The 24,680-nt window shown below is 48.5% G+C and overlaps 1 protein-coding gene across 1 annotated transcript in view; it reads left to right on the top strand.

Moving 5' to 3' along the window:
- The window catches only part of LOC138358791 (uncharacterized), a 42,836-nt gene that overhangs the window by 11,667 nt on the left and 6,489 nt on the right, over positions 1-24,680 (top strand). The window contains exon 2 of the mRNA XM_069316967.1: positions 21,023-21,184. The gene's annotated coding sequence lies outside the window, so the exon portion shown is untranslated. The remainder of the gene's footprint in view (positions 1-21,022; positions 21,185-24,680) is intronic.

Genomic DNA, 24,680 nt, shown 5'->3' with positions numbered 1-24,680 from the left:
GTGTGTGTGTGTGTGTGTGTGTGTGTGTGTGTGTCTGTGTGTGTGTACTCACCTATTTGTGCTTGCGGGGGTTGAGCTTTGGCTCTTTGGTCCCGCCTCTCAACTGTCAATCAACTGGTGTACAGATTCCTGAGCCTATTGGGCTCTATCATATCTACATTTAAAACTGTGTATGGAGTCAGCCTCCACCACATCACTGCCTAATGCATTCCATCCGTTAACTACTCTGACACTGAAAAAGTTCCTTCTAACGTCTCTGTGGCTCATGTGAGTACTCAGTTTCCACCTGTGTCCCCTTGTTCGCGTCCCACCAGTGTTGAATAGTTTATCCTTGTTTACCCGGTCGATTCCTCTGAGGATTTTGTAGGTTGTGATCATGTCTCCCCTTACTCTTCTGTCTTCCAGTGTCGTAAGGTGCATTTCCCGCAGCCTTTCCTCGTAACTCATGCCTCTTAGTTCTGGGACTAGTCTAGTAGCATACCTTTGGACTTTTTCCAGCTTCGTCTTGTGCTTGACAAGGTACGGGCTCCATGCTGGGACCGCATACTCCAGGATTGGTCTTACATATGTGGTGTACAAGATTCTGAATGATTCCTTACACAGGTTCCTGAACGCTGTTCTGATGTTAGCCAGCCTCGCATATGCCGCAGACGTTATTAGTGTGTGTGTATGTATGTGTGTGTGCGCGCGCGCGCGTTTGGGTGCAGGAGATCCTTGTCATCACAGCCACATTTTTGTGTTATATATATTTATCAGCAATGAACCTTCAGAGAAACGCCGCCACAAGCCGCCACAAAAGATTTTCTTCCTCAAAGACAACGTTTTCAATTGGCTGTGATGGTTGGGAGGCAGCGCTGCCTGAGGCCTTTGTGGTGACTCTAGTGCTCAGACCTAACCACGTATTCACAAGTAGCAGTTGTCTATTGTGACTTGAGACAAAGAAGAACAGCCTTTAGTTTTCTTGGCCGCCTCGCGAGGAATGGCTGCTGCTTGAAGCGTTTGTTTCAAGACAAGATGGCGGGAGGAACTTTGTTTTGTCAACATCACTAAGTCCTTTGGTGTTGAGTGTCTGCACGCACTCAACACTCGCACTCAACACTCACCGTCAACACTCACCGTCAACACTCACCGTCAACACTCACCGTCAACACACACCCTCAACACACACCCTCAACACACACCGTCAACATACACCCTCAACACACACCCTCAACACACACCCTCAGCACTCACCCTCAACACTCACCCTCAACACACTCGCCGTCAACACTCACGCCCTCAACACTCACGCCCTCAACACTCACCCTCAACACTCACACCCTCAACACTCACCCTCAACACTCACGCCCTCAACACTCACCCTCAACACTCACGCCCTCAACACTCACCCTCAACACTCACGCCCTCAACACTCACGCCCTCAACACTCACACCCTCAACACTCACACCCTCAACACTCACGCCCTCAACACTCACCCTCAACACTCACGCCCTCAACACTCACGCCCTCAACACTCACCCTCAACACTCACGCCCTCAACACTCACACCCTCAACACTCACACCCTCAACACTCACGCCCTCAACACTCACCCTCAACACTCACGCCCTCAACACTCACCCTCAAAACACTCACGCCCTCAACACTCACCCTCAACACACACCCTCAACACTCACGCCCTCAACACTCACACCCTCAACACTCACGCCCTCAGCACTCACACCCTCAACACTCACACCCTCAACACTCACACCCTCAACACTCACACCCTCAACACTCACACCCTCAACACTCACACCCTCAACACTCACACCCTCAACACTCACCCTCAACACTCACGCCCTCAACACTCACCCTCAAAACACTCACGCCCTCAACACTCACCCTCAAAACACTCACGCCCTCAACACTCACGCCCTCAACACTCACGCCCTCAACACTCACGCCCTCAACACTCACGCCCTCAACACTCACGCCCTCAACACTCACGCCCTCAACACTCACGCCCTCAACACTCACGCCCTCAACACTCACGCCCTCAACACTCACGCCCTCAACACTCACGCCCTCAACACTCGCGCCCTCAACACTCACCCTCAAAACACTCACCCTCAAAACACTCACCCTCAAAACACTCACCCTCAACACTCACACCCTCAACACTCACGCCCTCAACACTCACACCCTCAACACTCACGCCCTCAACACTCACGCTCTCAACACTCACCCTCAAAACACTCACCCTCAAAACACTCACCCTCAAAACACTCACCCTCAAAACACTCACCCTCAACACTCACGCCCTCAACACTCACGCCCTCAACACTCGCGCCCTCAACACTCGCGCCCTCAACACTCGCGCCCTCAACACTCACGCCCTCAACACTGAGGCGTGATATAAGCCTGAGTGGTGAACAAATAGGACAGCTGCCGCCGGCAACGTTCAGCTCATAATGAACAATCTTGTTAAGTTGTTTGATCTCCAGTAAATATGGTTAACAATTAATGTGTAAGAGAACTGGAGGCTTGGGTAATGGTGAGGCGGGGCGGGGCAGGGGTGGGGCGGGGCGGGGCAGGGGTGGGGCGGGGCTGGGCAGGAGTAGGGCGGGGCGGAGGCAGGGCTGGGCAGGGCAGGAGTGGGGCGGGGCAGAACAAGACGGGGACGGGGCATCTTGACGTTATCTTGAGATGATTTCGGGGATTAGCGTTCCCGCGGCCCGGTCCTCGAGCAGGTCTCCTTTTTGTTACACACACACACCCAGGAAGCAGCTAACTCGCAGGTACCTATTTACTGCTAGGTAACAAGGGCATCAGGGTGAAAGAAACATTTTGCCCATTTGTCTCCGCCTCCATCGAGGATCGAACCCGGAACCTCTGGACTACGAATCCGAAGCACTGTCCACCCATCTGTCAGGCGCCCTCCTTCACCAGGGGCAGGGCAGGAGTGGGGCGGGTGGAGGTGGAGGACCCGGGTCCCCAGGTGGAGGTGGACCAGGGTCCCCAGGGTGGAGGAGGACCAGGGTCCCCAGGGTGGAGGAGGACCCGGGTCCCCAGGGTGGAGGAGGACCCAGGTCCCCAGGGTGGAGGAGGACCCGGGTCCCCAGGGTGGAGGAGGACCCAGGTCCCCAGGGTGGAGAAGGATCAGGGTCCCCAGGGTGGAGGAGGACCAGGGTCCCCAGGGTGGAGGAGGACCCGGGTCCCCAGGGTGGAGGAGGACCTGGGACCACCTCACCTCAGACACACCACTTGTAAAAAACTTAGTCCTTAGAAATTTAGCCCTGACCAAGGACGCCTTTATAAGCTGACTTGTCCTCCAGGGTGTCGTGGGCGGCGCCCCGGGAAACCCAGGGCAAGCTGGGCGGTCCCTGTATGTGTCCCTGAACCACGTCAATAGTTCCTTCCGCTGGAGTCGTAATGGGCCCTCCAAGCCTGAGGTGTATAAAATTGGGAGAAGGAGCCTCCCTAAGGTGTTTCTACTGTGTCTCCTGTAGCAGAGTCCGGCCTTCCTCTTGTCCCCACCTTCCATCCGGCCTTCCTCTTGTCCCCACCTTCCATCCGGCCTTCCTCTTGTCCCCACCTTCCATCCGGCCTTCCTCTTGTCCCCACCTTCCATCCGGCCTTCCTCTTGTCCCCACCTTCCATCCGGCCTTCCTCTTGTCCCCACCTTCCATCCGGCCTTCTGTTGGGGTTGTTTCAGGGTGTGACCTTCGCCTGAAATATTCCCACAGGACCGAGAGTGTCTCTTGTGGCTTGGTGCTGTCGCTCATAGTTCTTCTCAGACGAATGGCCAGAGAATAGGGCAGCGATCTTCTTGAAGTTGGTGGGTGACTTGACGAGACAATTAGGACTAGGTTTGTCGGTTTGTACTGAATTGTTGTGTGCGATCTCGTATCCTCATCTAGACAGACCAACATACCCAGAGAGGTTAGGCTGGCCTCGTATGTTTCCAGGGTAAAACTTCAAGTTACTGTGTATAGAGTTTACCCACGTGAAGAAATTGTTCAGGTGGTGGCTGCCTGCCTGCTGTCAGAATACCAAAAATGTTCTATGTCTCGAAGGTAAACTTGTGGTGCAGGAGTAAAGCGTTGTCTCGTCGTCGTCAACAACGAGTGGACGATGATTTCTGCCATCGCCACGCTGCTCGAGGCGTCTATCGCTGTCTCCCTTTATTTGCTGCCATGTGATGGAAAGACCTACAGACAAAGTGTCTCGCATCACGTGCAGGATCGCTTCTTCTTGGAGCTTCCTTGATGGGGCCTCGAAACTCCTGCTTGTTGAAGTTCCTGCCTTACTTTTCCTCGAAGAATAGAGCTACCCGACTTCCTGCTTCGCTTTCCTGTTCGACACTTGGGTAGAGTCGAACGAAAATAAGCAAGCACCCGGTGGTACAGGGGTCGTGATGTCGTATATGACTCGAGAAATCACCTGTGTCCTTAAGTCTCTCCGGGAGGAGCTTTAGAAGTGGAGTAAGGAGGGCTGTGCAGGTGGTGTCCACCGGTCACGTTGAGGCCCAACACCCGCACACAACCGGCCTCCCATGCCTTGTGTTCGTCTCCTCCAGCTGTCCTCGTGAATCTTGGGCAGGTTGTAGATTGCCGGAATGTGGGAGTCAAAGGCTACGAAGGCATCTCTGATAGCCCAACCACTTGAGCTGGATGGTAGAGCGACGGTCTCGGTTCATACAGGTCGGCGTTCAATCCTCGACCGTCTAAGTGATTGGGCACCATTCCTATCCCCCGTCCCATCCCAGATCCTTATCCCGACCCCTTCCAAGTGCTATATAGTCGTAATGGCTTGGCGCTTTCCTAGGATAATTCCCTCCGTCCCTCAGGCCACTGGCCGAATTATTCCTCCGCCTCCCCCAGGTCTGTCGTCCTTGTTTTTCTCACTTCTGTGTTTATATTTAGTGAGTGCGCGGTTTTCCTCCGTTGTTAATTTGTTTGTTGTCGCCGAAGGCGGCTAGTTTATTGTGCACCCCATACTCATCCTGTGAGCGGTAGCGCAAAGCATTACAGAGGGCACAAAAGGTCTTTATCAGACCTCTTTATCAGAAGGGAGCCGGTCGGCCGAGCGGCTGGACTTGTAATCCTGTGGTCCCGGGTTCGATCCCGGGCGCCGGCGAGAAACAATGGGCAGAGTTTCTTTCACCCTATGCCCCTGTTACCTAGCAGTAAAATAGGTACCTGGGTGTTAGCCAGCTGTCACGGGCTGCTTCCTGGGGGTGGAGGCCTGGTCGAGGACCGGGCCGCGGGGAAACTAAAAAGTCCCGAAATCATCCCAAGATAGACCTCATCTTAGATTATTACATAAACAATTTCATCTATCCTTCACACCTTATAGTTACAATGTCAGCTAGTTACAGAGAAAGTGCCATTTCAAGAGCTACATATTTACAGTAAGTCATCATACATTAATGGTAGGTCTTGTCGTTAATACATAATAGTTTGACCAATGGGAATATTACAGAGTCATAGGGGAGCTTCTGTTTATTATTAGTCCTCACAATACACGACTTGTTTCTGAATCTCATATGTCGTTCATCTACTGGAAGCGAAATGTGGGTACAGTGCAAGGATTTCAGGTAATTTATCCATGGTAATAAGATAGTTTGCCATATCATACAGAGTGAGCTTAGATTTATCTCTAAATGGCTCAATTTTACTACAATCCAAGATATAGTGTTCGAGTGTGTGTCCCTGTCTTTGTCCACACACTTTACACTTTACTTCATCTAGATCCCTATACAAGCCGAACTGCCAGAGATACTTGTAGCCAAGTCTTATACGAGCTGTGACAACATCTGTTAGTCTACTGACTTTGTTACTTGCCCCATACACATGTTTTACTTCACACATTTCATTGTGATGAACAATGGACCTGCTAGTTCCAGTTTGCACAGTTCTACTTTCTTCAAATCCATCCAGGAGTTCTCGTCTAATGACACTTTTAAGGGACCTATTTGATAACTCAAGATTCCGTTCAATACTGTCTTTATTTACTGCAGCCTTAGCAAGGGCGTCAACTTTGTCATGTTCCTGCATGCCAATGTGAGAAGGAATCCACAACATTTTTATATTTACCCTCTTGCTAAGTATTCTTATATATCTACGTCTAGCTTCCAAGACAAGCACGTTTTTAGTTGATTGCAAATTGTTTATTGCTCGTAGTGAGGATAGGGAGTCAGAAATAATTAAGCTGTCTACTTCAGTGTTCTCAATTTCGAGTGCTACCAGTATCGCTACCAACTCGGCTTGCATTGTGGACGCCCAGTTACTAATTCGGATATTCCTTTGAATTGTGCTGCCATCGGGCTGATGAGAATTAACAGCACTTCCTGCCCTCCCTGTAGCTGTATTGAGTGATCCGTCAGTGTATATGGTCTGTGCAATGTTGTTTTCAGCTTGTATATTGTGAATGTGTTCTATGGTGCTTAATTTAGCAGCAAGCTGAGCATGAGGGTTGTTTGTGATTAGTTTCTTGGTGGGGTATGCAGGGGTCAGGATGTCAAAAGGTACTATCTGCCAGGGTGGAAGGAAGTGCTGTACTCTTTCATCTGTATATACATCGTGCAGTCCCATCATTTTAATGAGTGGCTGTTCTTTGAATCCATTTTGACTCGCTAGTTCCATTTCGTATGTGTTCTAACAGTGCAACTGACACAATGTTGTTTTTGTTATCACGCAGAAGCTTTAGTCCCATCATAAGATTAATTTCAAATATTCTATCTCTAATGCTAAGTATATTTAATTCTTTCCACATGTTGAGAACTTTGGTAGTTATAGGACAGCCAAGTATAATTCTGAGTGCTTCATTTTGTATTTTTTCCAGTCTATCAATACTTTTACCATTCTGCAGGACCAAAGCTGGTGCATGATAGTCTATCAGAGACCTTATATACGCTAAATACATCATTCTTGCTATTCTAATATTAACACCATATTTCGGGCTGTACCCCACTACAGTTCTGAGAGCCTTGAGTCTGTCTCTACATTGTTGATGTAACTTATTGACTGCAGTTGAGGTACAAGGGACAGAGACTCCAAGGTATTTGAAAGAAGAGACATAGTCTATTGGTATATTATCTATCTAAAGTTTTCGTGGTCCACTTTTGCGGTTGCCAATTTGTCTGTTAAATACCTTAGTTTTAGCAGCGTTGATTACAAGACCAAGGCTCTCACAAGCTGTATGTATTCAATTTAAGACTGCATTTCGCGGTGGGTTTTAGTATGTACAAGGATGTCATCTGCATAGCTGATAGTGATGTTTGCCGGACTAGTTGGGATTGATTTTAGTAAAGCATTAATTAGAACATTAAACAAGGTAGGACTAAGTACTCCTCCTTGTGGGGTGCCTAGTTGCATTACTTTAGTTTTTACTCTTGTAGCCTTGGAAGTGCAGAGGACTTCCGGTCGGTAAGATAGCCTCGTATGCATTGTAATAAATGTCCCCCTATATCCATTCTCGCTAATTCATACATAATCACTTCCCTATTAGCAATATCAAAGGCATTTTTTAAATCAAGAAATGTTGTGTGCTTGTGCCTTTTATCTCCATGAACAGTAAGAAAGGTTGTGATACAGTTGTGTACACTTTTACCATGTGTGAAACCATTGATATCAGGTGACATGGGCTCTTTAACTCTATACAATAATCTATTAAGCACCATTCTCTCAAAGGTTTTGCACATGCAGCTGGTCAGTGAGATGGGACGGAAAGCATCAGGTTGGCCAGGCTTTGGTACAGGTACCGTAAGACTGGTGGTCCATGATACAGGCAACTGCCCAGAGACATAACTCGCATTAAACAATTCTAATAATGGGTTACCGGGTACACGATGTAGGAGTCTTAGAATATCATAGGTGATACCGTCCTCACCAGGAGCAGTGCTACTGCCCCTGGAGAGGGCTGCATCCAATTCATAAGTTAAGTTTGGACTTATCCTGGTCTGTAGAGTGGCCGCGTGAGATGTTTACATGTCCTCCAGTTATTAAATAATACCTTTCACTCTACCTGTTGTAGATTTATCCTTCCCCGCACGGTGGAGGTATCTGAAGGAGAGTGTAATAGCATCCTTCCTCTTGGATTCCTGATGGAATATTTCTATATTCCGAGGTGGCCTTGTCCCATGTTGTATTACTTTTGCTTCCCGAGGTGTCCATTGTCTTCTCTAGCGCCTTTTAGCGTTAAGTCAGTGCTGGGAGCCCCATACCTAAGGCGAAGCCTTTCCCTAGCACTTCTTTGTCTATGTCAGACTGATGTACCGCGTAAATCACCACACAACAGTAACAGGAAAAAGGAAAGTGGGAACACATCAGCCACAGGGGAAGGAAAGGGGAACACAGCACCCACAGGAACAGGAGAGGGGAACACAGCACCCACAGGAACAGGAGAGGGGAACACAGCACCCACAGGAACAGGAGAGGGGAACACAGCACCCACAGGAACAGGAGAGGGGAACACAGCACCCACAGGAACAGGAGAGGGGAACACAGCACCCACAGGAACAGGAGAGGGGAACACAGCACCCACAGGAACAGGAGAGGGGAACACAGCACCCACAGGAACAGGAGAGGGGAACACAGCACCCACAGGAACAGGAGAGGGGAACACAGCACCCACAGGAACAGGAGAGGGGAACACAACAACCACAGGGAAAGGAAAGGAGAACACAGCACCCACAGGGGTAAAGGGAGAGGGGAGTCAGCAGTGACAGATCAAGGAGAGGGGACGAGAAAAGTCAAAGGGGCAGGAGAGGTGACCATATAATTCACAAGGGGTAGAAGAGGGGACCGTAAAAGTCCCAGCGGGATTAGAGGGGACGGCAGTAGACAGAGGCACCCCGTATGACAGCGGCCCAGAAGACAGTATTGTCTTTACTGTCACTGGTGACAGACGCGTGCTAATATTATAGCCGTCACTTACATGTAACAATAAGGGAGTGGAACACGAAGAGGAAGAGAAGCAGAAGAAGGAAGAGAAGAACGAGGAGGAGAAGAACGAGGAAGATGTGTAGGAGGAGGAGGTGAAGGAAGATTGGGGCATGAGATGAGACGTTTAGAAGAGACGAGGCTCAGGGAGGGTGAGTCCTGGAGGCCGAGCAGGGCCCGGTGGGGGTATATGAGTCCAGGCAACTGATTATATATATTGGTGGTTAATACTGGTGACCAGAGACCTGCTCCAAGGTCATGTAGCTGAAGGATGCTGCTAGGAGATGTTTCTAGTGGATGGCCCACATAGCCATCAAAACCCAGCAGATGCTGCAACACCAGCAGCAGCAGCAGCAGCAGCAGCAGCAGCAGCAGCAGCAGCAGCTAGCCAAACACCTTTTTAATAGTGACTCGTTGTTTCGTAAATATATCTTATAACAGCTGGTAGGAGATTGTAGACGTGTGGAGCTCTGATGGTGACACTGTTAGCCGAGTTTTTTTTATGGCAGATTCAGTTCATATTTGGTCTATTCTTCACTTCCTGCCATATCTCACTGCAGGATGTTGTCATGTTATTGTGTAGAACGCCTACGAATCCTGTACATTTTTTCAGCAATAGTGTCAGCTTTATTGAATTTTTTTATAGTTTATGAACACTGAAGGAACACGACGTGTTTATAACAATAACAACCTCGGTCTATGACTTGAACTTTTTTGGTGGGTTTAAATTGTTTAATAAATGTAAACAAAGTTGCCATAATTGTTAGATGTACAGGCTTCGCAAGTGGATGTGTGAATGCTTGATGAACACTGGCCTAAATTACTTTCCTTATGTAACGATGTCAACGCCATCTGTTGAGCGCACCTGACCTACAGTATCATCTTCAGATCTACAGTATCATCTACAGATACTGGTTATGGATCAAAAGGGCCACCACTTACGGCCTATTCATGCCCGTGCCACCTTTTGGATGGCTTAATCTTTATCAATCAATCACCTGTAAAATCATTCCTTTTGGTAGCAGTCTTTCTTGTAAACATATGCTGTTAAATATGACCGAAAAAGTAAGATTAATAATTCTAACACGAATTTTCTCAATATTTCTTATGTTTCTTTTTACTGTCGATGGTAATTGAAAAATCAATTTTCCAAAATTCATTTTTATTTCTAGTCTGACGCGACACTTGAACGCGTTTCGTAATAACATATTACATTTTCAAAGACTTTAGTTTACACACACAACTGTAACCTGAAAACACTTAACAGAGTTTTACTAATTCTAACGCTAAACAGCTTGTCTTATATACTCGCATTTGGGTGAAGTGATATGTTGAAACAGTTTTGGATGAAGTGAACAAACTTTTGACCAACACAAGACAGAACACGGTTCAATGGGTATAAATTGGATAAGTGAAAGGGAAGAATGGAAGTTACTGCAAAGGGCTTATTGGTCTATACTTCCTCTTGATGCTTCTATATTGGTACGGAGTCTTGAAGTGGGTAGAATATAGTTGTGCATTAATTGGCTGTTGATTGCTGGTGTTGACTTTTTGATGTGTAGTGCCTCGCAGATGTCAAGCCGCCTGCTATCGCTGTATCTATCGATGATTTCTGTGTTGTTTGTTAAGACTTCTCTGGTGATGGTCTGGTTGTGGGAAGAGATTATATGTTCCTTAATGGAGCCCTGTTGCTTATGCATTGTTAATCGCCTGGAAAGAGATGTTGTTGTCTTGCCTATATACTGAGTTCTTTGGGGCTTACAGTCCTCAAGTGGACATTTGAAGGCATAGACGACGTTGGTCTCTTTTAAAGCGTTCTGCTTTGTGTCTGGAGAGTTTTTCACGAGTAGGTTGGCCGTTTTTTTGGTTTTATAGTAAATGGTCAATTGTATCTTCTGATTTTTGTCTGTAGGGATAACGTTCCTATTAACAATATCTTTCAGGACCCTTTCCTCCGTTTTATGAGCTGTGGAAAAGAAGTTCCTGTAAAATAGTCTAATAGGGGGTACAGGTGTTGTGTTAGTTGACTCTTCAGAGGTTGCATGGCGTTTCACCTTCCTTTTTATGATGTCTTCAACGAAACCATTGGAGAAGCCGTTGTTGACTAGGACCTGCCTTACCCTACAGAGCTCTTCATCGACTTGCTTCCATCCTGAGCTGTGGCTGAGAGCACGGTCGACGTAAGCGTTGACAACACTTCTCTTGTACCTGTCTGGGTAGTCACTGTTAGCATTGAGGCACATTCCTATGTTTGTTTCCTTAGTGTAGACTGCAGTGTGGAAACCTCTGCTCCTTTCAGTGACTGTTACATCTAGAAAGGGCAGCTTCCCATCCTTCTCCATCTCGTAAGTGAAACTCAACACAGAATTCTGCTCGAATGCCTCCTTCAGCTCCTGCAGACGTCTGACATCAGGTACTTGTGTAAAAATGTCAACATATCTGCAGTATATGGCAGGCCTCAAGTTCATGCCAACTAAGACCTTCTGTTCAATGGTACCCATGTAGAAGTTCGCAAACAGGACACCTAGGGGAGAACCCATAGCGACCCCATCTACTTGCTTATACATGTGCCCATCAGGGCTCAAGAAGGGTGCCTCTTTAGTACAAGCTTGGAGTAGTTTCCTTAGAATTTTTTCTGGTATGTCAAGAGGAGTATAGGCCGGATCACGATACACTTTGTCCGCTATCATCCCGATTGTTTCATCCACAGGTATGTTGGTAAACAGTGATTCTACGTCCAACGAGGCTCTTGTCACTGTGGCCCGTGTTCCCCGCAGTAAGTCAACAAATTCCTTTGGAGACTTCAGGCTGAAAGCACAAGGTATATAAGGAGTCAGCAAGCTGTTGAGTCGCTTCGCCAGTCTGTACGTGGGTGTGGGTATCTTCCTGATGATTGGCCGAAGTGGATTTCCAGGCTTGTGTGTCTTGACATTTCCATACACATACCCAGGACGTAGAATCACTGTTTACCAACGTACCTGTGGATGACACCTGTACCATGTGTGTGTAGACACCTGTACCATGTGTGTGTAGACACCTGTACCATGTGTGTGTAGACACCTGTACCGTATGTGTGTGTAGACACCTGCACCGTATGTGTGTGTAGACACCTGCACCGTGTGTGTGTGTGTGTGTGTGTAGACACCTGCACCGTGTGTGTGTGTGTGTGTAGACACCTGCACCGTGTGTGTGTGTGTGTGTAGACACCTGCACCGTGTGTGTGTATAGACACCTGTACCGTGTGTGTGTGTAGACACCTGCACCGTGTGTGTGTGTGTGTGTAGACACCTGTACCGTATGTGTGTGTGTAGACACCTGCGCCGTGTGTGTGTGTGTGTAGACACCTGCGCCGTGTGTGTGTGTGTGTGTGTAGACACCTGCACCGTGTGTGTGTGTGTAGACACCTGCACCGTGTGTGTGTGTGTGTGTAGACACCTGCACCGTGTGTGTGTGTGTGTGTAGACACCTGCACCGTGTGTGTGTGTGTGTGTGTGTGTGTGTGTGTAGACACCTGCACCGTGTGTGTGTAGACACCTGTACCGTGTGTGTGTAGACACCTGTACCGTGTGTGTGTGTGTAGACACCTGTACCGTATGTGTGTGTGTAGACACCTGTACCATGTGTGTGTGTAGACACCTGTACCATGCGTAGTCACCTAAACATCTCCTAGTGTATCTGAAGGGAACATTTGGGCGAGGACTAACAAGGGAGTGTACACGGGTGATGGTACAACCCGGGACTGGCTTCCAGCCCGATGCCCCAAGACTCCTGGTGGATAGTGGTGGATGGTGGTGGATACGTGTGGACGCCAGGTTAATTTACGTGTAGCACATCGTGGTCCAGTGGGTTAAGGCGCGCGTCTGGGGGGGGGGGGGGGCGACTCCTGACGGTAATTAGACCCCCCCCCCCCCCCGTCCTGCTTCACTTTCACAAAAGTGTGCGAGGGGGGGGGGGGGGGGAGAGTGAGGATTGGAAAGGGGGGGGGGGGAGATTGGAAAGAGGGGGGGGGGGGCGGGGGTTGAGAGAAGGGCGGAAGGGAGAGACTCAGGAACACGAGAGTAATCGTCGTAGGAGTTTGTTTATATATATATATATATATATATATATATATATATATATATATATATATATATATATATATATATATATATATATATATTAATATTAATAAAATATAAAACAAATCTCGACCCACAACTAGCCAGATTTTAATATACTGAATTGTATAATCAACTAAAATTTAGGTAATTGCATTAATAATAATATTAGAACCTCGTGTTGAGATAGTTCATGTTGTAACTGGGTGCACCATCGTGCGTATATTGACGTAGTGGACAATTAAATACTAGAATTTGGTACTATCCACTATAGAGTCTTAAAAGTGAAGACAACCAAATTTAAAAATAAAATTAAGCTAACAGCCAAAATAAATGTTCCATGCACATATATGTATTATATTAGGCTTCACATTAGGCCTAGGGAGGATAGTTTAGGTTCAGTTTGGGGCTGTAACATTAATATTAAATACAACAATACAGTATTTAAAATACAGTTTATAATTATGAACATCATGAACATAGTGTTTAGATTGATGTATTTAATATGAAGCTCCTCCTGGACAAGTGCTTTCTGGGAGGCGGAAAAATGGTTTTGTTTTTAATTTAGCTTCGGCTGAACTGTTTAATGTTAATGTGTTTATGTGCTGCTTTACCTGCGGTCCATTAGTGGTGGGCGAGGCTTCCACCACCCTCGTGCTTGGTGGTGGGCGAGGCTTCCACCACCCTCGTGCTTGGTGGTGGGCGAGGCTTCCACCACCCTCGTGCTTGGTGGTGGGCGAGGCTTCCACCAGCCGTGTGCTTGGTGGTGCGGGAGGCTTCCACCAGCCGTGTGCTTGATGGTGCGGGAGGCTTCCACCACCCTCGTGCTTGGTGGTGGGCGAGGCTTCCACCACCCTCGTGCTTGGTGGTGGGCGAGGCTTCCACCACCCTCGTGCTTGGTGTTGGGCGAGGCTTCCACCACCCTCGTGCTTGGTGGTGGGCGAGGCTTCCACCAACCGTGTGCTTGGTGGTGCGGGAGGCTTCCACCACCCTCGTGCTTGGTGGTGGGCGAGGCTTCCACCAACCGTGTGCTTGGTGGTGCGGGAGGCTTCCACCAGCCGTGTGCTTGATGGTGCGGGAGGCTTCCACCACCCTCGTGCTTGGTGGTGCGCGAGGCTTCCACCACCCTCGTGCTTGGTGGTGCGGGAGGCTTCCACCAGCCGTGTGCTTGATGGTGCGGGAGGCTTCCACCACCCTCGTGCTTGGTGGTGGGCGAGGCTTCCACCACCCTCGTGCTTGGTGGTGCGGGAGGCTTCCACCACCCTCGTGCTTGGTGGTGCGGGAGGCTTCCACCAGCCGTGTGCTTGATGGTGCGGGAGGCTTCCACCACCCTCGTGCTTGGTGGTGCGGGAGGCTTCCACCATCCTCGTGCTTGGTGGTGCGGGAGGCTTCCACCAGCCGTGTGCTTGGTGGTGCGGGAGGCTTCCACCACCATCGTGCTTGGTGGTGCGGGAGGCTTCCACCACCCTCGTGCTTGGTGGTGCGGGAGGCTTCCACCAGCCGTGTGCTTGGTGGTGCGGGAGGCTTCCACCAGCCGTGTGCTTGGTGGTGCGGGAGGCTTCCACCACCCTCGTGCTTGGTGGTGCGGGAGGCTTCCACCACCCTCGTGCTTGGTGGTGCGGGAGGCTTCCACCACCCTCGTGCTTGGTGGTGCGGGAGGCTTCCACCACCCTCGTGCTTGGTGGTGCGGGAGGCTTCCACCACCCTCGTGCTTGGTGGTGCGGGAGGCTTCCACCACCCTCGTGCTTGGTGGTGCGGGAGGCTTCCACCACCCTCGTGCTTGGTGGTGCGGGAGGCTTCCACCACCCTCGTGCTTGGTGGTGGGCGAGGCTTCCACCACCATCGTGCTTGGTGGTGGGCGAGGCTTCCACCACCATCGTGCTTGGTGGTGGGCGAGGCTTCCACCACCATCGTGCTTGGTGGTGGGCGAGGCTTCCACCACCATCGTGCTTGGTGGTGGACGAGGCTTCCACCACCCTCGTGCTTGGTGGTGGGCGAGGCTTCCACCACCCTCGTGCTTGGTGGTGGGCGAGGCTTCCACCACCATCGTGCTTGGTGGTGGGCGAGGCTTCCACCACCATCGTGCTTGGTGGTGGGCGAGGCTTCCACCACCCTCGTGCTTGGTGGTGGGCGAGGCTTCCACCACCATCGTGCTTGGTGGTGGACGAGGCTTCCACCACCCTCGTGCTTGGTGGTGGGCGAGGCTTCCACCACCATCGTGCTTGGTGGTGGGCGAGGCTTCCACCACCATCGTGCTTGGTGGTGGACGAGGCTTCCACCACCCTCGTGCTTGGTGGTGGGCGAGGCTTCCACCACCATCGTGCTTGGTGGTGGGCGAGGCTTCCACCACCCTCGTGCTTGGTGGTGCGGGAGGCTTCCACCACCCTCGTGCTTGGTGGTGCGGGAGGCTTCCACCACCCTCGTGCTTGGTGGTGCGGGAGGCTTCCACCACCCTCGTGCTTGGTGGTGCGGGAGGCTTCCACCACCCTCGTGCTTGGTGGTGCGGGAGGCTTCCACCACCCTCGTGCTTGGTGGTGCGGGAGGCTTCCACCACCCTCGTGCTTGGTGGTGCGGGAGGCTTCCACCACCCTCGTGCTTGGTGGTGCGGGAGGCTTCCACCACCCTCGTGCTTGGTGGTGCGGGAGGCTTCCACCACCCTCGTGCTTGGTGGTGCGGGAGGCTTCCACCACCCTCGTGCTTGGTGGTGCGGGAGGCTTCCACCACCCTCGTGCTTGGTGGTGCGGGAGGCTTCCACCACCCTCGTGCTTGGTGGTGCGGGAGGCTTCCACCACCCTCGTGCTTGGTGGTGCGGGAGGCTTCCACCACCCTCGTGCTTGGTGGGGGGCGAGGCTTCCACCACCCGGGTTCCTCCTGACCTACATTACCACACACACACACACACACACACCTGGATGTACCCGAGGGCCGCCATCACTAGTGGTCCTTCCATTTGCCCTGATGATTGTATCCATCTGTGTCTGGGATTGAAGCGATGTTGCGGTGTTTACGGCTTGGGCGGGTAGGCGGTTCCTTGGGTTTATAACCCAGTGGGGGAAAAAGTATCATTTGTTTTCAGTCCTCCATTGTGGCTTGTTGAGCTTGAAGTCTTTGCTCCTTGTTTGTGTTACACACACACACACACACACACACACACACACACACACACACACACACACACACACACACACACACATAGGGGCCTCGTAGCCTGGTGGATAGCGCGCAGGATTCGTAATTCTGTGGCGCGGGTTCGATTCCCGCACGAGGCAGAAACAAATGGGCAAAGTTTCTTTCACCCTGAATGCCCCTGTTACCTAGCAGTAAATAGGTACCTGGGAGTTAGTCAGCTGTCACGGGCTGCTTCTTGGGGTGTGTGTGTGTGTGTGGTGTGGGGGAAAAAAAAAAGTAGTTAGTAAAACAGTTGATTGACAGTTGAGAGGCGGGCCGAAAGAGCAAAGCTCAACCCCCGTAAAAACACAACTAGTAAACACACACACACACATGAACATCATGAACATAGTGTTTAGATTGATGTATTTAATTACTAAAGAGCAAAGTAAAAGGGCATGGAGAAACTATAGGAATAACAGGACACTGGAGAGCAGAAAAAGATACCAGAATGCCAGGAATGAATATGTCAGGATGAGAAGAGAGGCAGAAAGACAATACGAAAATGACATCGCAAGCAAGGCAAAGACTCAGCCTAAATTGCTGCATAGGCACATCAGGAGAAAAACAACAGTAAAGGAACAGGTTATGAAATTAAGGATAGGGGCAGAAGGATTCACTACAAACGACAAGGAAGTGTGTGAGGAACTGAATAAGAAATTCCAAGAGGTCTTCACCTTAGAGCAAGGAGAAATCCCAGAGATAAGAGAGGGAATAGCTAACCAGGAACCACTGGAAGAGTTTGAGATTACCAGCGGGGAAGTAAGGAAGTGTTTACTAGAATTGGATGTGACAAAGGCTATAGGCCCAGATGGAATCTTCCCTTGGATACTAAAGGAAGGAGCAGAAGAACTGTGCCTCCCGCTCTCCATGGTGTATAACAAATCACTGGCAACAGGGGAACTGCCAGAAATTTGGAAAGCAGCTAACGTAGTCCCGATATACAAGAAAGGGGATAGACAGGAGGCACTGAATTACAGACCAGTGTCCCTAACCTGCATACCATGCAAGATGATGGAGAAGATTGTGCGAAGAAAGCTAGTGGAGCACCTGGAGCGAAAGAACTTTGTAACACAGCATCAACATGGATTCAGGGATGGCAGGTCCTGCCTCACAGGGTTACTTGAATTCTACGACCAGGCAACAAAAATAAGGCAAGAAAGAGAAGGGTGGGCAGACTGCATATTTTTGGATTATCAGAAAGCCTTTGACACAGTGCCATACAAGAGGCAAGTGAAAAAACTGGAGATGCAGGCTGGAGTGAAAGGGAAGGTACTCCGTTGGATACAGGAGTACCTAAGTAACAGGAGACAACGAGTCAGTGTGAGGGGTGAGGTCTCAGATTGGCGAGACGTTACGAGTGGAGTACCGCAGGGGTCAGTCCTTGGACCTATACTGTTTCTGATATATGTAAATGATCTTCCAGAGGGTATAGAATCGTTTCTCTCAATGTTTGCCGATGATGCAAAAATTATGAGGAGGATTGAAACTGAGGACGATAGTAGGAGGCTACAAGATGACCTAGACAGACTGAGTGAATGGTCCAACAAATGGCTGTTGAAGTTCAACCCGAGTAAATGCAAAGTAATGAAACTAGGTGTTGGAAATAGGAGGCCAAACACAGGATACAGAATAGGAGATGAAGTACTTAATGAAACGAACAGAGAGAAAGATCTAGGAGTTGATATCACACCAAACCTGTCTCCTGAAGCCCACATCAAAAGAATAACGTCTGCGGCATATGCGAGGCTGGCTAACATCAGAACAGCGTTCAGGAACCTGTGTAAGGAATCATTCAGAATCTTGTACACCACATATGTAAGACCAATCCTGGAGTATGCGGCCCCAGCATGGAGCCCGTACCTTGTCAAGCACAAGACGAAGCTGGAAAAAGTCCAAAGGTATGCCACTAGACTAGTCCCAGAACTAAGAGGCATGAGTTACGAGGAAAGGCTGCGGGAAATGCACCTTACGACACTGGAAGACAGAAGAGTAAGGGGAGACATGATCACAACCTACAAAATCCTCAGAGGAATCGACCGGGTAAACAAGGATAAACTATTCAACACTGGTGGGACGCGAACAAGGGGACACAGGTGGAAACTGAGTACCCACATGAGCCACAGAGACGTTAGAAGGAACTTTTTCAGTGTCAGAGTAGTTAACGGATGGAATGCATTAGGCAGTGATGTGGTGGAGGCTGACTCCATACACAGTTTTAAATGTAGATATGATAGAGCCCAGTAGGCTCAGAACCTGTACACCAGTTGATTGACAGTTGAGAGGCGGGACCAAAGAGCCAAAGCTCAACCCCCGCAAGCACAAATAGGTGAGTACAAATAGGTGAGTACACACACACACACACACAGGGAGCCTGGATGGCTGAGTGGACTGCGCTCGGGATTCGTAATCCTAGGGTCTGAGGATCGATCCCCGGCGGACGCGTTAACAAATGGGCAGAGTTTCTTTTACCCTGATGCCCCATATTCACTTAGCAGTAAATAGGTACCTGGGAGTTAGACAGCTGCTACGGGCTGCTGTGTGTGTGTGTGTGTGTGTGTGTGTGTGTATTCACCTAGCTGTGCTTGCGGGAGTTCAGCTTTGGCTCTTTGTTCAAGTTCAAGTGTGTAAGAGAAATATATATAATAGACGTATATATATAAATAAATAAATAAATGAATAAATAATAAATAAGACATAACATAAGAAAAATAAATTGGTTAGAAAGGCGGGGTCCAAGAGCTAATAACTCGATTCTACAGAATACAAATAGTAAATACAGAGTGCTGCCTAACTCACTAGCCATTTAGGAAGCGAGCCATTACCGCCTCGGTCAGCGCCGGCTACACGCCCAATAATTTCATACTGTGAAGGTTATACTTTACTCAATACTTCCATAATATAATATTGGTATTTGGCGGTGCCTGTCTGTGTGTGTGTGTGTGTACACGTAATGACCGCATCCTGCGCCTGTAGTGACCTGGAGGGCATACCACTACTATATCAATGACAAGCTACTTACACTCTTAAGTCCTCCACACACAGGGGTGGAGTCAGGTCCGTGGCCGTGAACTGCCTTGTTAGTCGGCAGAGGCAGTCGAGTATTGGTCTGGGATCCCAACCTGTTCCTCTCATGCCAGCACTCTGTGTCCACACCAACATTATATAATTCCCAATAAGGGGCTGAATTTCAGGCAAAATAATATTCCTTTTATGAATTGTTAAGTGCAGACCAAGAAATATGCAAGTTCTGTTTCGTAAGTACGCACTAAACATCATCCCTCCCTCACTAAGAATATATACCTTGTAAAAGGTATATATGAAGATGAGAGCTTCAGCCTCGCACGTGTGGGGACCAGAGTTCGAGTCTCTTAGAGCCCAGACCTTGACCTGGCCCCGACATGACTTTACAGTGAACAAGTGTGTTGTGAGGTGTACCATCAGGGCAGGGCTCCACCCCTATTGGTTAATAGTGTGTGCCGTATTGACGCACACGGCTGGCAATAGATGGCGCTCTGGGGATATGATGGGTCGCAACTATGAACGTTAACTTAACACTCCCTGAAAAGTCACCCACATATTGGTAATTATATCAGATATCAACATGTACCAACTTGAGCCTAAATGTAATTTGTGCAGGAGACAGGAACCCTTAAGAGTAATCATACACCAGACCTCCACCCTCGCAGTGTATAACATGATGGTATACAAGGAACATACATAAACATCTTAATTGGAAATAATAGTTTCTCACACCTCGTAATTCACACTGTGGACACGTGACCAGCGTCCTGATGGTCACATTATTCCCTCCCTGCTGCTGCTGATGCTGCTGCTGCTGCTGCTGCTGCTGCTGCTGCTGCTGCTGCTGCTGCTGCTGTTGTTGTTGTTGTTGTTGTTGCTGCTGCTCAACTATTTACATCACCACTACTGTCTAACTACAAATTATCACTCTGGGTACAAATGTGAGAAATATTTCCCACTTGCAATATCATTAACAACGAAATAAATATTTGTAATAATATATAGCTAAGGGGATTCGTCATTTGTTCATAAATAATAAGTTTAATTAAAATGCGCTGTAGCCAGGGGCCAGATTCACGAAGCAGTTACGCATGCACTTACGAACCTGCAGCCAGATTCACGAAAGCACTTATGCAAGCACTTACGAACGTGTAAATCTTTTCTCAATCTTTGGCGGCTTTGTTTCCAATTAATAAACAGTTAATGAGCTCCGAAGCACCAGGAGGCTGTTTATAACAATAACAACAGTTAAATAGAAAGTTTCATGCTTGTAAACTGTTTAATAAATATAACCAAAGCCGTCAAAGATTGAGGAAAGATGTACACGTTCGTAAGTACTTGCGTAACTGCTTTCGTGAATCTGGCCCTTGTACATCTTTTCTCAATCTTTGGCGGCTTTGTTTACAATTATTAAACAGTTAATGAGCTTCGAAGCACCAGGAGGCTGTTTATAACAATAACAACAGTTGATTGGGAGGTTTTCATGCTTGTAAACTGTTCAATAAATGTAACCAAAGCCGTCAAAGATTGAGGAAAGATGTACACGTTCTTAAGTACTTGCGTAACTGCTTCGTGAGTCTGGCCACAGATTTTTAAATCTGGCGCCATAATTCTGCCACAACCTCCCCACTGTGTCATGAGACCATGAGGCTACGTCACTCTTAATTATCATTATTAATCGAATTGGAAGAAATCAGAGTTAATATTCTAATGGTCGACTAGATTATTAAAATAAAGTTAATCTTAAGACCAGAAATAATTTAATAGCCACTCCCGATTTGAACATCAGTTGCTAACTTCACACAGAAACGTGAGTTGGGGAGGGAAGGAGGAGGCCATCTTGGACCCCGTCAACTGCCACAAGCCGTGACAAACTCGGCACGTATTGGCCGATTACGCCTCACTTTGTGGAAGAAGGCCGTTCAGAAGTTCATTTTCGACGTGGCACGATCCAACGCGTAACTAACGGTAAGTAACCTCAGGGTTTTACCGTCCTTATTGTATGTTGATAACTTGCAACCCGTCTTCGACTCAAGTCCATCACATCCAGCGGTCGACCCCACACACGCATTAATAAATTTTAACATGCTGTTTATTCAAAACGGGAATTTTCTCAAATATAAATTAAAATTATAATAAAATTAGCATGTTGTGCATATATAGGCATAGGTTAGGTTGGGTGTTTAGGTTCTGTTGGCGATTATTTGTATTTGTAGTACGTGGGTGAAGCATTTACAGCGTTGTGGTTCGAACAAAAGTCGTCAGTGATGCACTTGTTCCGGAAGTGTTCGAACGTCATCAGTTGCGAGTCGTGTGTAAACCGTTTTTCAGTAATAAACTAGCCCGCCTCCAAAGACCCAAAAGTGATACCATGCACCCGCCAAACCCCCTGTTTATGAATGCAAAACGGTGAGGCTGGCCTCACTCACTCACTCATGTACTCATGAGTGAGTACATGAGGCTGGCCTTACTCAGGCTCCAACTCATGTACTGGAGTACTAGATAACTAGTAATTCTTGTTCCTCTTTAGTTACACCTGTCAAAGCGCCCACACAATAAATAGTAGTAACCTAATATGATAGCTCTATCAGGGGAAAATCTAGTTATAATTTATGATTTAAGGTCCAAGGAATATTTCCCTGAATATCTCGCCACGTGTCCTAACCGGCTTCACCCTATATATCTACCTACTTTTCTGGCCAGGAAAGCACTAGATAATAAACGGGTTTCGGTAAGACACTTCCCTTATAGTGTCAAAGCCATTGTCAAAGTCCTGCTCCTCCACCCGTGGCGGCGCGCGTCTGACCCAACTCTCTTACAGTAATGACTTTACATTATTAACCAGCCACCGTTCTCCTAAATAATAACCTAACCTATTGTATAACCTTCTAGCTTCCTTCCCACTTAATCAACTTTCGTATTATCTTCTCATAATAAGCTAGAAGCTTGCAACGTCTTACGGTTGGCAGTTTTTTAACTAAACCGCCACTCTCTACAACTGTAAATTTACTTATATGACATCTTACACTAGATGACAGTAAGGCATAGAGTTTTAGTAAGACAAATTTGTTTTTTTTTATAAGATGTTAAGTAGATATTTTTTAGTTTCTCTGTTAAACTGCCTAAATATCTCTGGGAATTCTCATTATCTGCTGATGTAGACCTGACCAAATGTAAACTGTGTCAACAAAATTATTCGCACACCCTCCGTCACTATGTGATGGGGTGCGAAAAGATACGTGAATTCAGACAATTCTATAACCAATGTTCCAGAGATGTCTAAATATTTCATTCAAAATGATCTGCTGCCAGAAATTTTTGCCAAATATCCCCAGTTTGCTAACTGTAGGTAGTAACTAAGAGTGATTGTAACCTATCCACCGCTGCCCACTGGATGGGGGGCGGTGTGCAGGACAAACATATCAATTGTGACACTAGCTCTCCACATATGTCTGTTGCTTAATTTAGAAACTGTACTTGAGGTCGATCTCGAGCCCATTGATGATGTGACGATGCGCATTGAATTTTGTAACTAGCCCATCAAAACTTTAACTTGCTTAGCTAAATGAATTGTGGGGTTCAGTCCCTGAGCCCATTATGTGCCTCTGTAACCCTTTCCACTACCGCCCACAAGATGGGTATGGGGTGCATAATAAATCAACTAAACTAACTGGGAGACGTACAAGTTTTATGTACATTTGGCAGGTCATTCCACAAGTTGGGACCCTTGATTAGCAAAGCATTTCTGCTTTGGTTGAGTCTCACTTTAGGAATATCAAAGATTGTTTCTCGTGTGGTGGTAGTGAGTTCAGTTTCAGCCTTCTAGGAAGCGCTTACGGTCAGGAGTGGCATTGCAGTTAAGAGTTTTATAAATACAGAGAATGTTTGAGAGTGTGTGCAGAGACTTGATGTTTAACCTGTTAAAAGATTTTGGTACGGAAGAAGAATGGTGTCTGAGACTGGTTTGTTATTGTTCTAATTGCTTTACTGCGCCTTTTAACCCCTCTCTCTCTCTCTCTGGGTGGTTCTCAACGCCGTCCGCGCCACGGTCGCACTCGCTCGATTCCTTCCCGTACTGATACGTATCAGGCCTTGTTTGGTCCTGCTTCGTGGGCCAAATACTTTGATCTCCTCCCTCTTGATTCTACGCCTCCTGACGATTTCTCCCTCCATAGGCATCTTGTTGATTCCGTGGATGCGTCTGTTACTTTCAACCCCACTCGTCTCAGTACACGTGTCGTTGCTGCTCCTTCTCAGGATGCAGCCTCCCGCTTGGCTGCCTTATCCTGCCTTGATGAGACCCCTGTTCGGGTCTCCAAGAACGCTCAGTTGAATGCCAGTGTTGGCACTATTCTCCTCCCGCCCCATGTTGCAACCGGTGTTCGGAATCTGCAGGACTGCCACGATGGTATTCGGCATATCCTCGAAGCCCAGGGCCATTCTGTCTTCCAGGTAGACACGTTTACTCGTCCCCCTCGTGGTCGTCGCCGTCGGCCCCTTCGGGTTGTGAAGATTACCTTTGATGGTAGGACCCTTCCGCCCTCTGTCATTCTTGCTGGTGCCAGATGTTCTGTGCAGGAGTACATTCCCTCTCCTCGGGTCTGTAATAGGTGCTGGAGGTTTGGGCATGGAGCCCTCCGCTGCTCCAGTACTGTCTCTCTCTGTTCTGTGTGTGGGGACGAGGGTCACTCTAAGTCGGAGTGCACTTCTCCCCAGGCTCGCTGCCTCAATTGTGGTGAGGCCCACCCTGCCTTCTCCCACGCATGTGTGCATTACAAGCTTGAGTCGGCCATCCTCAACTTGAAGCACCGGGAATGTTTGTCTTTTCCTGAGGCGAGGCGCTAAGTTCGCCGTCTCCCGCCTTACGCTAACGTCTCTTATGCTAGCATGTTGCGCTCTTCCTCTCCTCATCCTTCCCGCCTTCCTCTATCTCACAACCGTTTCTGGGCTTTAGACCCAGACATGCCCACCGCCGCCATCTCTGTTCCTTTGCGTTCTGTCCCGAAGGGTCCTCCTCATGGCTCTCTGTCTGGGGTTCCCCTTTATACCCAGTCTGTCGTGTCTCCTGTGTCTTCTTCCTCGTCTCCCTCCGATCCTCTTTCCCGTCCTTCTCCTCAGTCTATTGGCTCTACATGCCGCCTGTTGGTGTGAGCTGATGTCCATCACTCACCCAACGGCCATCGTGTCTGCTCTCATTCTGCTTCTCCTGTTGAGATGCTGGAATCTGTTGCCCAGTACGTTGTTGCTGGGACGCCTGTCTCTGAGTCAGAAGCGTAAGCCTGGCTCCTCTCCTTCCTCCTCCCTGGCAGGTAAGAAGGCTTCGCTTTCTTCCTCAGCCCCTACTTCTGATTCTCTCGCTACTATCCCTCCCGTTTCGGTGGTAGAGCCCCCTGTTCCTGCTATGGAGGTTTCTTTGGCCCCTGCTTCCCTCTCAGTTGCTGCCCTTGCTGAGGTGCGCTCCCCT

Source organism: Procambarus clarkii, chromosome 86, assembly GCF_040958095.1.
Source record: "Procambarus clarkii isolate CNS0578487 chromosome 86, FALCON_Pclarkii_2.0, whole genome shotgun sequence".
NCBI lineage: Eukaryota > Metazoa > Arthropoda > Malacostraca > Decapoda > Cambaridae > Procambarus > Procambarus clarkii.
Note: the sequence above shows the minus strand (reverse complement) of the source record. Positions and strands in the feature narration are given on the sequence as shown.